Source organism: Carcharodon carcharias, chromosome 9 (genome assembly GCF_017639515.1).
Source record: "Carcharodon carcharias isolate sCarCar2 chromosome 9, sCarCar2.pri, whole genome shotgun sequence".
NCBI classification, from domain to species: Eukaryota; Metazoa; Chordata; class Chondrichthyes; order Lamniformes; family Lamnidae; genus Carcharodon; species Carcharodon carcharias.
Genome location: NC_054475.1, coordinates 64,590,845 through 64,607,487, shown reverse-complemented (window position 1 = coordinate 64,607,487; position 16,643 = coordinate 64,590,845). Strand labels below are relative to the sequence as shown.

The following is a 16,643-nucleotide window of genomic DNA, read 5'->3' as shown; positions in this document are numbered from 1 at the left end:
TTGCAGGATATATTTGAAATTCCTTGATTTTTTTGAAATTGGTGAATCTTAAGGTCACGAGTGTGAGAAGCACTTTGAATTCAGAAGTGGGTGTGAGGTATTTTTGAAGTGGTGAGACTGCAAAAATGGATGTATCCATGGCTAAATCCTTTTTGGAAGTCAAATATATAACTCTGATTGGGTTACAGAAAGTATCCAAGAATAAGTTACTGGAATTGGCAGATAAATTACAATTGTTGTTATCTGCAGGGGCAAGGGAAGCAGACATAGTTGAAGTGATAGCACAGCATTTGAAATTGGAATTGATACCTGACACTAGTGAGTCACAGCTGACAGTAGTGAGACTTCAGTTAGAAATGAAGAAGCTTGAATTTGAACAAGTAAAGGAACTGAAAAAGCTTGAATTGGAGACAAATGGAAAAGAAAAAGAATTGGAAATGAAAAAAACTGGAACTATAGGCAGCATAAAAAGAGGAAAAGAGATTGTTTCAAAAAGAAATGGAAATGTGAAAACTTGATCTCTAGAGGCAAAAGTTAGCAATGGAAGAGAGAATTAAGGAAACAGATGGAGAATATTGGCTTAAAAGGCCGGAAGTTAAAAAAGAGACCTCAGATTCTGAGGAAGGTTCTGATGATGAAAAAACTTTATCTTAAATCCCAGTGGGGATATGTTTAAATTTGTATAAGCTCTTCCAAAGTTTGAGGAAAGAGATGTTGAAGCATTCTTTATTTCATTTTAGAAGTTAGCTAAACAGATGAAAGGGCCACAGGAAAATTGGACATTGTTGTTACAATCTAGGTTGGTGGGTAGAATACATGAGGTATATGCTTCGCTGTCAGAAGAAATGTCGGTGAATTATAATATGGTTAAAAAAAAGGCTATTTTGAGTGTCTATGAGTTGGTTCCTGAGTCATACAGGAACAATTATGATGTCTGGGCAAACTTATATTGAGTTTCAAAAAGTAAAACAAAGTTATTTGGATAGATGTAAATGGGCATTAAAATAGAGGCAACAAATGAAGCTCTTGAATCTTTAAATACTTCCAAAAGAATTACTTCTCCAATTCCTTTGGTAGTGAGAACTTGTGGAGGAACAGAGGGTTCAAATGGTAAGACATGCAGCAGAGATAGCTAATGATTGTGAGTTAGTTCATAGAGTTAAACCTTTTTTCATCACCTTTTTAAAATCAGAAAAGTATAGAAAGTGGGAAGGTGAAAGGAAGGTGGTTGCCAGGGAACAGAAGGAGTAGTTGGAAATTCCCAGGAGGTTTTTTTCAGAATTAAAAGAAGAAAGAAGCAGAGAATGTCATATAAATATGCTTTAAAAAGTACTTTGACAGAGAAGAGCATCAAAAAGAGGTAGTAGTGGTGGCAGATGATGAGAAAGAGGTAGAAATGCAGGATTCTGGAACTGATTTTCCTCTAATCAAATTGGATAATGATACTTGAAAATTTAAATGAAATATTGAGTTACCTTCGAAGCAAGTGTCAAAGTAATTTGGAAAAGCTTTTGCAGTCACACAAACCTATTTGTAGAAATAAGTTGGGGAGGACAGGTTTAACTATACATGATGTGTCTGTAGGAGTTTCACCTTTGATAAGGCAACATCCTTATAGATTAAATCTGGCAAAGTTATCACAAATACAGAAAGAATTTGATTTCATGCTTCAAAGTGATATGATTGGGTCTAGCTGCAGTAACTGGAGTTCGCCTATTGGACTGGTACCGAAACTGGATGGAACACAAAGACTTGTGTATGGACTATTGAAAGGTGGATATGGTGACAAAAGCGGATTCATATCCTATACCACAGCTGCAGGATTGTACTGAGATAGTGGGGCAATCAAAATTTATCACAAAGATTGACTTGCTAAAAGGATATTGGCAAGGACCGTTATCAGAGAGAGCAAAGGAGATATCAGCCTTGGCGATGCCAAATGGACTATATCAATTTAAATTCATGCCATTTGGTAAGAAGAATGCATCTGTGACATTTCAAAGACTGATGAATAAAGTAAGTGCAGATCTAAACAATTGTGCTGTTTATATTGATGACTTAACTTGGCTAAAAGTGAACTTGCAAAAGCGTACGTTATGTATCTAGGCCATACCATTGGACATGGCAAGGTGGCTCCAATAGATGTGAAAGACAAGATGGCTCCAAGAGATGTGAAAGACAAGACTATCATGGATTTCCTAGTGCCTGCAACAAACCGAGAAGTTTTGAGATTTGTGGGCATGAATGGGGTTTACCGGAAATTTGTACCAAATTTTAGCAATGTGGTTGCTCCACAGACCGAAATATTAAAAAAGAACAAGGGGCAGAAACTTTCCCCCGTCAGGGGGGTTGTGCTGTGGCGGGCGCAAATCCGATCAGCAGCCCCAACCACGTGCCATTTTATGTGGGCGGGCCAATTAAGGCCTGCCCAGCATGACGCACACCCGGAAGCACTGTGCGCCGGGGGGGGGGGGGGTGTCAATTCTGAGTCAGGGCCTGTGATCTTTCGCGCAGAAGTGCCTCAGGGAGATTACTTTCACTTATGAAACATTGAAGAAAGGTAAAAAAAAATTAAGGTCATGTCCCCTCATGCGAACTGTCACATGAGCTGGGATATGTCCACTAATTTTTTATTTAATTAATAAACCCTCCATGCAAACTCATTCTGGTTTCATGAAAAATGTGAAGGCCGCTGGAGCTCTATGCCTACCCGCCAACCTTAAGGTTGGATGGGCATGCAGCTGACTCGGCTGTGTACCCGTCGAACTGACAATCTAAATTATGGGAGGTGATGTCGGGACGCACGCCCAACGTCACCGTGCATCATTTTACACGTTGGCGAACAGGCCCCGCTCCTGTTCGCCGACCTGAAAGTTCTTCCCAAGAAGTTTCAATGAACACTGGAGTGTCAGAAGGCATGCATCTGGTAATGTAATAGTGTAAATATATCTAGTAGTGTAAGATGGGTTAATAAAAATGAAGTTGTCTTTTAGAATTATGATGGTTCATTTTTCGATAAGGAGGGGGATGTCAAGAGGATATAAGAATGTCTATAATGTTATTGGAAATTATTTTAAAATATAGTTCTAGTGGTGTCTATGTCTCTGTTGGGTGGGCAGAGCGGGAGTGGACCCGATCACTGCCTGTGATCGGGTCCACACCGCTATTTTATGTGGGCAGGCCAATTAAGGTCCGCCCAGTGTAAATCACAGCTCCTGAGGACAGTGGGAGTGGGCAGGCGGCAGTGGGACTGCAATGGCCATCAGGTCCAATGGTGACCCGGCGGCCTGTTTAAAAAAGCTGCTGCAGCCTTTCAAAGGCTGTCAAACATAGCTACTGGGAGGGTTCCCCAGAGCGCTGCTGGTGAGCAGGCAGGCAGGAAGGTAGGGCAGGGGGGCACTGTGCCCCTCGTTTTTCAGACAATTGCCTTGCTGCCCTCTTTGAGGAGGTGGCAGCACAGCGGGAGGTCCTCGTACCCCAGGATGGGAGGAGGAGGCCCCACCCATATGATCAAACGTGCCTGGGAGGAGGTTGCGGAGGTCGTAAGCTCCCATGACATGGCGCGATGCACATGGATCCAGTGCTGCAAGCGCTTCAATGACCTCTTGCACTTGGGAAGGGTGAGTACCATGTTGGCATTGATCACTTAACCCAGCAGATAGCCTTTCCCAACTGGCGGACCTCCCTCCCAAGTCTGAATGTAGTGACTGCATTGAATCACTGACGGCATGCGTCCTTCGCTGGGTGGGCCAGCAGATATTGCCCGTGCCTAGGTCACCCTGAGAGGGTGGTGATGAGATGGGTTCTGCACCCCCAGCACATGGTACACTGAGAACCACATTACTGTTTTGGGGGCAACCTGGAGGATCTGCACCTAGACAGTGCTGGAACTCCAGGACATGTCAAAATCAGAGTGATGACATGCTGGGAGGGGAGCTTCAGGGTGGTGTGGCACCAACTGATCTGCTGCCCTCTGCGCACCACATGCTTGTGCTTCCTTGCTATGGAAGTTTAGTCTGTGTAGTGCCACATGTGATGTAGGCAGCATTTGGCCAAGGGAGAGAAGCCGTGGGGGGTTGGGGGATGGGGGGGGAGAGAAAACAGGCCTGGCATCTTTGTGAGGCTGTTCGGCGGCAGCCGGGTGAGGAGGCACTGGAGCCGTGCAATGTCCCACTTTGGTTAGGGTGGACCAGCCGCGAAGAGAATCCAGGTACAAGCAGCACTAATCAATGCTCTTCTCTCCTTTTCAGGAGAAGAATGCACATAATGCCGCTGAGCGGTTGAGGACTGGAGGAGGGCCGGCCCAGGTGATGATGCTTACCTGATTCGAACAGGAGGCCCTAGAACTGGAGAGGTGCCATGCGCCCTGGTCCACTGGTGTCAGTGAGGCTGGGGTGCCATGGGCAGGTATGGTTGCCCAGCACTGAGGTCACCATTGTTCTCTCAACAGCCATGGCAGTGCTGAATGTTCAGGTGATTGAAATTTGCAACATGGATTGGCCATTGCTTTTGGAAGGATGAGCGCATCATGATCTGGGGAACAGGGATGCACAATGGCATTGTCTCCTCGTTAACTAATCAAACATCCTTGTTCTTCCTTTCAGCATCAGCGGAGCAAGGCTGGGAGGTGAAGCAGCAGGGGCCCCCCTCTCACACCTGAATGCCCTGAAGTCTCAGACTCACCAGCATCACACCATCTCTGCCAGGCAGGCACCAGTGCAGGTATGAGCACCTCGGTGGGAATTAGATCATCGGCTAGTGACCAGGGCACAGCGGTGAGGGCACTTCACTGTTGCTGGAGGAGCTGGTGAGACAGAAGTGCCCATGACTCCAACAGTCAAACGTGCAGGAAATATGGCAGGGTGTGCGGGAGCATCTGGTGGAGATATGTGAGGCTATGCTTGGCTTGGTGTCTGTGGCGGAGGAGTCTACGTGGACCATCACTGATGCAATGAGCCTCATGGCCGAGCACCATGCCTCCTCCATAGAGAGAGTGGCAACTCTCGTGGAGAGCCTCCTCCAGGAGACCAATCAGTGCTTCCTGGGGATGCGGTCGGACCTGCAAGCCCTCACCTCGGCATTGAACTCAGCTGATCAGTGCCAGTGTGGGAGAGGGTCTGGGCTCGGTGCCCATCCATCCATGGTGAGCAGGGAAGTCGAAACGACCTCACGTCAGCGTAGCAACCTGTTGCCTCTGCGGACTCCTCTCAGGGTGCTCCGGATGAGAGCAGCTCCGCCCCTCTGCCAGTGACCATTGCATCCGATGAGGTTGCGATGACTGGGGAGATGCCAGCTGTGGAACTAGCAGCTCGCTCCCAGGCGGGGCCAGCACATGCTCCATGGGTAAGAGGACGGCCGCCAAGGTCGTTGAGGCCAACAGAACAGCAGAGTGAGCAGGCTGTCTTAGTTGCCAGTCCCAGCAAGGAGGCAGCACCAAGACATAGCACCCAAAAGTGTAAACATAAGGCACCTTAGGCACCCCACAGGTTTATCACTGGTGCTTTTGTGTTGGCCCGCAATGAGGTCTTTATGAGTTGGTGTGATGTTTAACACCTTTGTCATTTTGTTTTCTTAAGTTCCTTTTGTTATACCATTAAATTCAGATATGTCACCATGGCTGAGGGTGCCTCTTTTCTTCTGCAGGTGGATGATTATAATTAATGTTATGAGTAATTTGTGTGACATTCAGCTTTATTGACAAGGCCCTTAGTTAATGTTCCTATCCAGGCACATTTAGCACTCAGGAATAGAGTATGGAGCCTGCAGCCCAGGCTTGTGCTGGAGGTCCATATGTGGTGTGCTAGCTGAAGGTTCGTTGGATTAAAGCCTCCCGGGTATCCCTGCCTCCCTGGAGTATGCCCCGTGTCAGTGTCTACCCCTTCGGCATTTCACTGTGCATGCTCATCCTCGGACTCACCGCTGGACTCATCATGTGCAGCCGCAGCCACTGCGTCTACATCTACTTCATCCACAGTGTCACCCCTTTCCAGAGCAAGATTGTGGAGAGCACAGCATGCAACCACTATCAGTAACACATGATCTAGGGGGACGCCCCCTTAATAGTACAGGTATTGGAAGCACATATTGAAAAGACCGGTGGCTCTCTCCACCATAGCCCTTGTGGAAGCATGGCTCCTATTATACCGCTGCTCAGCTTCTGTTCTTGGATGGCTGAGAGGCATCATGAGCCACCTTCTGGGGGGATAGCCCTTGTCACCCAGCAGCCATCCATCCAGCCGGGCTGGAGTAGTGATGAGCCCCAGCACCTGGGAGTGTCTGAGGATGTAGGCATCTTGGGAGCTGCCTGGGTACCTTATACAGGCTTGTAGAATCTGCATCCCGTGATCACACACTATCTGCATGCTCATGGAGGGGAAGCCCTTCCTGTTGACAAAGGGACTGGGCTCACCTGCAGGCGCCTTGATGGCCACATGTGTGCAGTCTATTGCGCCCCGGAAGCGGGGCAAGCCAGCAATTGCCGCGAAGCCTCTGGCTCGCTGTGTCTGGCTTGCCTGGTCCTAAAAGTAGTGGATGAAGATCATTGCGTGCCTAAACAGAGTGTTTGTAACCTGCTTGACACAAGTGTGGACAGCCGATTGGGAGACACCGCAAAGGTAACCCACCGACCCCTGGAAGGATCCAGGTGCATAGAAGTTGAGGACAGCTTTAAAGCCACTGGCATGGGGTGTCCACCCGCACAATTAGAGGAGATCTCAGGCCCAGTCATCTGACAGATATAGTTGACTGTCTTCCTTGAGAGACGGAGCCTCCTTCGGCACCGCACCTCAGAGATATTGAGGTAGCTGCTTCACTGCCTGTATACTCTGGCAGCAGGATAGTGGCGTCTTCTGCGGCCCCTTCCACCTTGGACTACCCCTTGGCCCTGCACCCCTTTGTGCCTGCGCCTCTCTTCCCAAAGGTGGCTCCCCTAGAGGCTGAATGTGCACTCCTGGCCTCCTCCCCCTTCTAGCCCTCCCTTTCTCCTCAGAGGAGGTGCCTCCAGTGGAGAGTTCAACTCCCATTTCCAGGCTAATGGAAGGTTTCCTGAAACCTGCAGGCCCCAAAACCATTCTTCACTGCAGAGTGCTGGCCTGAAGGTTGAGAGTCCAGTCCAAGCAGTTGATATATGTTTTGAAGTATTTCAGCTCACACAGGCAAGTATCAGTTACATTCCAAATTAAACATTTGACAGAGCACACTCACGACCTTACTGACCCCTCTTATCCCGCCCGTGGGTGAGGTTTATACAAATATGGCCTACCCGCCTGACCGTTGCACCCGTGCGACGACCCGAAGATCGCATGGGCCCTGAAAAATCGTCGTCAATTGGTGCCTCAAGGGCCTTAAGTGGTCCATTAATTAATGGCAGGCGCACATTGGAGATCATTGTGCACCCGACCACCGAAATATCGCGATGGCATGCAGTGATGTCGGGATGCTCGCCCAACGTCACCACACGTCATTTTACACGTCGGTGTGCGGGTCCTGCCCCTGCATGCCAATGGGAACATTCTGCCGTGTGTGTGGGTGTGTGTGCGTATTAATTGGACTAAAGCCAGCTGGTCTACAGGCTTTGATGTAATAAGAGAAGTAGGTTTGAAATGTTAATTAGGTCAATTATGAACCTTTGTTGCACCTCCTCTATGGCACTGATATCCTTTCTGAGGTAAGGGGACCAAAACTGCAGAGTACTCCAGGTGTGGTCTAACCAAGCTTCTATACAATTGAAGCAAGACATTCTTTACTCCTGCATTCAAATCCTCTTGTGATAAAGGCTAACAATCCATTAGGCTAATTGCCTGCTGCACCTGCATGTTAGCGTTCAGTGACTTATGGACAAAGACACCCAGGTCCCTTTTTACATCTACATTTTCTAATCTCTTACTATTTAGAAATACTCTGCACATCTGTTCCTTCTACCAAAGTGGATAACCTCACATTTTTCCACATTATATTCCACCTGCCATGTTCTTGCCCACCCACTAAGTCTGTCCAAATCCTCCTGGAGCCATTTTACATCTACCTCACAACTCATGTTCCTGCCTAACTTTGTATCATCTGTGAACTTGGAAATATTACATTTGGTCCCCACATCCAAATCATTGATATATATTGTGAACAACTGGGACCCAAGTCACAGCCTGCCAACCTGAGAATGACCCGTTTATTCCTACTGTTTTCTGCCTGTTAGCCATTTATGTTGATGACATTTTAATGATCCATGTCAGCTGGACATAGTTTTTAGCTGTCTGTTTGGACGTCCATTGTTTCGAATTTTTCACCATTCTATACTTTTTAGATCCAAAGTGGATGACATCACATTTGCCTACATTGAAATTCATGTGACACAGCGTTGCCCATTCACTTAATCTATTACATCTTGTCAAAATACTACGCGTCCATCTGCACTACTTAAAATGGCACCTTTATTTGGATCATTGGCAGATTTGGATATGTGGCTTTCTATCCCATCATTTAAGTTGTTAATAAAAATGATGAGTAGATGAGGCCTCATGCATACTAGTCACATCCTGCCAATTAAAGTACCTGTCATTTATCCTTACTCTGTCTCCTGCCTCTCAGTCAATTTCCTAAATTTGTCAATAGTCTGCTTTCATTACCATGTACTTACTTTAGCTACCAGTCTCTTACAAGGGACTACATAAACGTCTTCTGGAAGTCCATATCAATAACAACCTGAGACATAACCTCTCCACTACTTTAGTCACCTCTTCAAAAAAGTCAGATCAGATTTGTCAGGCATGACCTACTGCATACAAATCCATGCTGGCTGTCTCTGCTCAGCTGAAAGCTTTCAAGGTGTTCAGTCATCCTACTCTTAATTATAGACTTCAGTAGTTTCCTGACAGCAGGTATTAGGCTACCTGAAATATAATCCCCTCGTTTCCCTCTACCTCATTCCTTAAATAGCAGAGTAACAAGTGCAATTTTCCAGTCTAATGGCACAGTTCCTGAACCATGAGAACTGTGGAAGGTTATCGTTCCGGCCTCTGCAATGTTCTCACCTATTTCCTTGAAAACCCTGGGATGGAAACCATCTGTTCTGGGGGATTTGACACTCTTAGTGCCATTAGTTTCTTCATTACTGTTATATTGCTTATACTAATTATGGTGAGTCCTTGATTCAGTATTAGTTCCTTGGGATGCACGTTAGGCAATAAACGTTAGGTCCATCCTTAGTCACATCTAAAAAAAAATCAGCTGATAAGGAACCAGCTGAATATTTGTTAGTGGATATTCCAATAAGCCCATGTTCTAAATATAGAAAGATGTGCCAGTAATGTATCATACATCAGCTGCAAGGATAAAAAAAAAACCTTGTGCTTTACCTTGAACATGAAACTGAAGGAATCCCGATCCAAATCACAGATCCTTGAGGTGGATTTGGCCAAGCAATGTCTGAACAGATGTTGTGTAGCTATCTTAAATTAACTGCTTGAAATTTGGAAAATTCTCCAGATTTTCAGGATATTACAAACTCAGTATAAGAATTCTGAGTGCTGAGTCTGGTGACTGACTCAATGCATCCCTCTTCCAAGTGCAAAACATTGTGCAATTTATTTGTTAAATGTTGCCAAAGGGCCCCTTAATTGTCTGTATTTACTATTCCCACAAAAGTAGAAATCCTCCCAAAATACAAGATCCATCTCCATTGGGACGCAAACATCTACTGCAGCCATCTCACACCATTGCCCTATAGAGAAAAAGGGAATGGCATAGTTTGGGCATAGCTGGTTAGCTTGCAATATTTAGCTTAAATAAAGGCCCCTACAATTCCACCCAGAGCTCTGAAATAACTATGAAGAGAAGCAAAAGAGATAAAAACAAAAAAACTGCGGATGCTGGAAATCCAAAACAAAAACAGAATTACCTGGAAAAACTCAGCAGGTCTGGCAGCATCGGCGGAGAAGAAAAGAGTTGATGTTTCGAGTCCTCATGACCCTTCGACAGAACTATTTACTGCTTGTTTGTCCCTACAACCACACCAACCCCCTCCACTTCTCTCTCTCTCCCCCCACCCAAACCTCCCCCCCAACACACACACCTTAAACCAGCTTATATTTCACCCCTTTCCTGGACTCACTCAAGTTCTGTCGAAGGGTCATGAGGACTCGAAACGTCAACTCTGTTCTTCTCCGCCGATGCTGCCAGACCTGCTGAGTTTTTCCAGGTAATTCTGTTTTTGTTATGAAGAGAAGCCCTACTTTAATCAGTTATTTGGGCTTCACACCCTTTTCTCTGTGCCTATGTATTCTGTTGGTTGCACTTGAAGTCTTTACCTGAATCAAGGACATTAACTGCAATCTGAACAAAGTCTTACAGCAAAAGAGGAAGTGATCATTCTGTACTAATGCATGAATTTAAGAAGTCCATTGCTGGAAAAGTGCTGCTAAATGTTGATATTTGGGGCGTATTCTGATGGAAGGACATCAATATTATTGATCAGAGTTCTTTCCTATGTACAGAATTCTTGCCCGAGACAAGTGTACTTCACATTTACATAGTAAACCACCAGGACTCCATGAAAATGCAGTACCTAACAAAGCTTCACCATCAATCTTATAGAAGGGCAGAAATCAATGAAACGTCCAAAAGCAGTCTGAAATTTCAGTTTTAATACCAGGAGATGGCCCATAAGGTTATGGGACAACTTTGGAAAGAAGCAAACCTCATAATTGTGTGTGCATTCTGAAGTGGAACAGGTGCCATTCTCTCTCTCTCAGACTTGAGTCAAAGCTCTGTGGTAATTATGAAAACCATAAACCCTAGCTCTGAGCCTTTATAGTCAAGCAATGACTAGCTTCCTGACCACAGGGATGAAGAGAGAAATGTACCACTATCTGCTGGAAGGATCCAAATCTGCCCATGATCTAAAGAATGGTGCCATTTTAAGCAGTGCAGATGGAAGTGTAGCATTTTGACAAGATGTAATAGATTAAGTGAATGGGCAACACTGTGTCACATGAACTTCAACGTAAGCAAATGTGATGTCATCCACTTTGGATCTAAGGATCAAAGTTAAAAACCTCATACTACTGCTATTTAATTGTAGCTGAGGCACTTAGTCATTACCAAGACATGAAGAGTTGAAGAAAGCTACCAACTCAGCCATGTAGGGAATATGTGATCTACTTAATGGATTCCCAGGATTTTAGACAGAAAATGTCACAATTTTAAATAGAAGTCAAATCTCTCCCTGGTGCTAAGACAGGGGTTAGAATTGCATGGCATCAAATTCTTCTTTCTTTATTTGACTCTTCAGTCACTTTACCTTACAATCTCTGTACCAATTGATACTATAAATGTTGCTTAAACCAAAGAGAAGAATAATAAAAAAAAACGGGCTCACAAGCACCATGTCACAAGTGTGTAGTACACTTCTCAAGGAGGTGGAACTACTTTAGTGCTAACCTACAGGGCCATAGTGGCTCAGCTCTGACAGAATAAAGCAGGCATAATCCAATTTCTCTTGCCTGGATTTCTGACCCAGACTTCAGGTTTCCAGGGAGCATCAAACCTGACTCATTCCCAAGTCTTCTGGTGCATAGTGTGTCAGATATCCTTGAAGGGCATTCTTGAAGTTAGAGATGCTGGGAAGTCAATTGAATCAAACTGTTTTACAGGAGAAAATTATGATTCAATTATGGATGCTCTGTGCAAAGGATCATATACCCTGTGTAAATGTTAATTTAATTTTTCTTCCTTGAAACTCTTCCTCCTTTGTATTAACAGTTTCAGTTTCTGTGGTGTTTTGGAATTGAGTATTTTAATGAACTTTCAATGTAAATTGCAAGATCTTAAAAAAGTAAGTTGCAGTTTGGTATCTCACCTATCAAATGTCTGATACTTAAGGGTTAAAAAAAAAAAGGCCTTAAAAATATGGACTTCAAAAATCTAGTTTCCAAGCAAAGTCTGCACCTACAAATTTCTGATGCATTTAATATTACTCATAGGTCCCCAAACAGTTTAAGAAAATGCACAATACTTCACTTGGGCTGATGTACTTAACTATTTGTCAAACAGAGCCAAAATTCAGCCAGACACTTACCTTACATAGTCTCCATTGAGGTCTGTTCTCCGTCCAAAGCCAACAGGACAATAACAGTGAAAGAACTGTTGAAAGAAGGAGCTACAAGATAACCACATCCAACTGCCAGCATTTACACTCCAGTCAGCATCCAAAAGCAGCCCCTCAAACACCTGCAGTAAAGTATTAGGAATAATGTTGGAGTAAACAATGCATTCAGAAGTAGTTCTGAATGTTTGAAATCTACTTTACGTTTGAGTTTAACAAAAACTTGAAGAATAAAGGAATAACGTATGTAGTCAAGACCCTTTGATGATAAGCTGAACTATCATAGCCTCAACCTTGGCTCACTGGTAACACTCTCACCTGAGTCAGAAGGTTGTTGGTTTAAGTCCCACTCCGGATTCTTAACAAATAATCTAGACTTACTCAAGTGTAATAATGAGGGAGTATTACACTGTCAAAAGGTGCCATTTTCTGGATGGAACATTAAACATAAAGGCCCTGGACATGAAAGATACCAATACACTATTTGAAGAATAGGGGAGTTTTCCAGGCATCTTGGCTCAGTATCATACTTTGTTTTATAATACTCCTATGAAGCACCTTGGGGTGTTTTATTGCATTAAAGGCACTACATAAGTGCTTCAACATCCTTTCTGCATTGGAGCCCAAAACGAAACACAGTACTTCGACATAGCCTCGCTAAGATTTTAAATGTACACCATTAGAAATTACTGTTTTTATTCTAAACTTCTTACCATAAAACCCAGTATTCAGTTAGCAATTACATGGGCATGAAAAAAGCTAGATTTTTTCCCCCAATACAGATCACCACATGCAACTTCACATATACTGACATTGAATTCCACCATCTGATTAACACCCTCTTGTGGCTTCTCTTGGTCCTCAATTATTTACTATGCCCCATGTTTTAGTAACAAGTTACAGTGGAAATTCACCCCACATAGTTCTTAAATGGACACCGTATGAAGATAAATTTTCTTGCTGGCATAACAGAAGTTTCTATCTGTATGTGAATGTTGAATTAAGAGTATTTGATTAAAAGATTTTGAAAAATTTTGCCTAGTGTTTGAACTTTCAAATGATGTTAATAGCCTGTAAGTGTAGAGTGTACACTGAACCAGCAGGATGTTTATGCAGTCCTGTAAATCACCTTTACATTTATATAAGCCAACACAGAGATTCAAAACAAATGTAGTCTTTGGGATGAAGTGGGTTTAGATGTTGGGGAATAATTAGACCAGGATTGGACTGCTACAATTCAGTCTCTACTTTAAAGCCACTCATTCTGTCCTTATTTTCAACTAATCCCTTAATTACACTTGAGAGCAAAACCTTAGAGCAGTCTTGGAAGCAAACTAAGTCGAGCTTGCTCGGGAACAGAAATTTCTCTGCAGTATTGTGGAGGAGTTGGAAGACATCAAGCCACTGTGTCACAGCACCACCAACTGGAAGGTGTAGTTACAGTGAGAAGTTTATATAGGCAGTTTCTCTAATAAAGGTAGAGATAGGAATGTTAATAGGATAAAGATGTAAATTAACATTCCTAATATGTAACATAGATAGTACCTTCCTTTGTTTGCAGACCTCTGCTATATGGAATTAGAAGGGGGTCAATTGGCTGATCATGCCTGTGCTGGCTCTTTTGAGAGCTATCCAACTTATTCCCACACCCCAGCTTTTTCCTCATAATTCAGAAAATTTATTCTCACGTATATGTCCAATTGCCTTTGAAAGTTCCTTGGAATCTGATTCCGTCATTCGCTCAGGAAGTGTGATTTAGATCTGGTAAAATAATTTCCCTTTTCTTGCCTTTTTTTTTACAATAATTTTAAATCTATGGACTCTGGCTATTGATCCACTTGCCAAAGGAAACAGTTTATTGAATATTATTGAAAAGAGAGTCAAAGCTTTTTGTCTTGCAGGACAAAAATAATAATTTATACTACAGGAGAAAAGGTTGGTTAATTGGCTGGCAAGATGACGTTGATTGGCTGAGGCATTGCCTTGGAGAAAGCAATGGGGAACTGTAGGCTCCCCAAGCTTCTGGATAATTCAAATTAAGTCACAAGGCTTGAACATTTTTTTTTGCTTGCAGAGAATGTATGTTGCTTCTAGCATGTGTAAATGAACCATGTTACAAGCTCAACTGATTACCTTAAATTGGTTGTTAGTGTAGCTATTAGCGCACTCAGGTTTGTTCAACAAGTACTCCCCAATTGTGGAATCCCCAATCATCGAATCACAGCTAACAGTAAATGTTTTGTTTTGGGTTTTGAAAGCATGGGCTCGCTGAGCACAGTCTGCATTCTGCCTATTATGAACAACCAAAGGAACATGTTTGCTTCAATCAATCACTGGGACGTATGGCCCATATACCTAGCATTGCACCTGCACTGAAATTCATACATGATGTTGCTCAGTTGTGTGGTAGACTCTGCCTTTGAAGAATGGCAGAATCCTGTTCGCGGAAAATACCACTTGGTAGCCACTGCATAGTAGCAACATAAAATGGCTTCCTTAAACTGTTGTTCAAATTTGAGATACTTTGCCATTCCATGATAATTTTAGACAGACCAGGCACTTTTCAGGTCTGGCAGGAGAGCTTTGATGCACTCTATTTCTGTGTCAAGCTTACAAGGTGAGAAAATGGCTAGGGCTCTATTTACAAAATTGTTGATAAAGCCAATCTTACAGCGCGTGGAACTATACAAATCCTAACAGTGTATATTGACAGATGAAGGCAAGCTTGTGGTATACAGTAATGGAGAACCCATTAACGGATTTCTCATCTAGCACATCAAGGAATGGGAGCATGTTAGGCTGGCCCATTTCAAAAGTGAATTTGAGGGCGTGATGAAGCATATTAAGATATGTAAGGGAATCCTTACATGCGGCTACAGATTCAAAGCTTGTGAATGTATCATCTATATATCAATTTCTTCCTTCTTGCTCTGGTCAAAATGCCTCAATTTTGAGTACCTCTGTTAGGTGCCCCGTAACCGTCACTGCTCTAGAGAAAAGCCCAATCTCGCTATTGAAATCCCTTATCCTTAGTATCATCCTGGTTAGCCACCTCTGCATTCTCTCTTCAAAACGTCAACATCCTTCCTATAGAGTGCTTCCCAGAATTGTCTACAATAATCCGTCTGAGGCCTAACCAATAAAAGTTGAGCATAACTTCTTTGTCTTTGTATTCAGTTTCCCTATTTACAAAACCAAGAAATCAATACAATTTCTTCACCACCTCATCAATTTGTCCTGTCACATTCAAAAATTTCTGAATACATGTCCCTGGATTCCTTTGCTCTTGCACCACCCTCTTAAAATAGTCTATCAGTGTTCTTTCTCCCAATGTACATCATTTCACACTTAACTGCATTAAATTGCATCTGCCATGTGGCTGCCTATTTCAGTCTGTCCATGTCCTACTGAAGTCTGCTATCATGCGCATTATGATGCTAAGTTTTGCAACATGTGCATACTTCAAAAAATTGTACTTCCTATACCCATAGTTCAGTCCATTTATGTAATGAAACATGGAAAACAGTGATCCTAGTATGAACTGCTGAGAGACCCCACTGCATGCTCCCCCCCCCCACCCCCGATTCCATCAGAAAATATCCATTCATCACAATGTGATCCTATACCTTCATTCCCTCCGCCCAACTGATCCAGAGGTCTCCTCGTGTTAGGAAGCATGCCACAGCATGTCGAGCAAGGTGATGGATCCAACCTTCCTGACGTAGTTGGGTCATAATAGCATCAATCCATGATAGCCAGTTTTCCCCTCTGCCCATTTAGCTAGTGAAACAGGATTCTTGTCCCAGGGTATACGCACACAGATAGGATTTCCCTCCATTTTGTCAAAGCATGGGTTATTTGTTGCTGCTGCATAAAAAAACTCACGCCACAGAAGCTGTCCATAGAGAGAAAGTGGTGGTGAATCTGTCTTCTTTATCTAAAAGAGAAAAACCAAAAACAAACCATTTTATTTATCTGATAACTGTATCAATTACAGCCAACTGTATCAATTAACAGCCAAATTGACAAAAGTAGGAGCGGCACTGCACGGGGGCATATTTAAACTAATTTGGAGGGGGGGGGAGCGGCAACAGAATGAAGCATTCGGAAGGATATATGAGGTGCATAGGGGTCTACGAGTGACAAACAGCATAAGTACCAGTAACTCAGAAATAGATGTGAGGAAATGTGAGGCAGACCAAGATGAGTTAGGATAAATGCATAGGATGTGGTAAGTAAGGTTGGTAAGCTGCAGGTGCAACTAGACACAAGGTATTATGATATTGTGGCAATTAAGGAAACCTAGCTCAAACAAGATGAGGAATGGGTATTTAATACTCCTGGCCACAATATTCAATAGAGGTATTACACTCCTGGGTGTAGATGATAGGCCATCGTAGGAAAGAGATAGCGGAGGAAATTTGTGACAAATTACCAAAGATGCAAGAACTACAGTATAGTTGTAGAGACTTCCATTATACGAATATAGCTTGGAGAAATAACAGTGTAAAAGATAAAGAGGGTTAATGCTTCCTTAAATTCCAAA

The 16,643-nt window shown here is 43.5% G+C and overlaps 1 pseudogene; it reads right to left on the bottom strand.

Annotated features, from left to right (window-relative positions):
- The window catches only part of LOC121282424, a 54,910-nt pseudogene that overhangs the window by 16,155 nt on the left and 22,112 nt on the right, over positions 1–16,643 (bottom strand).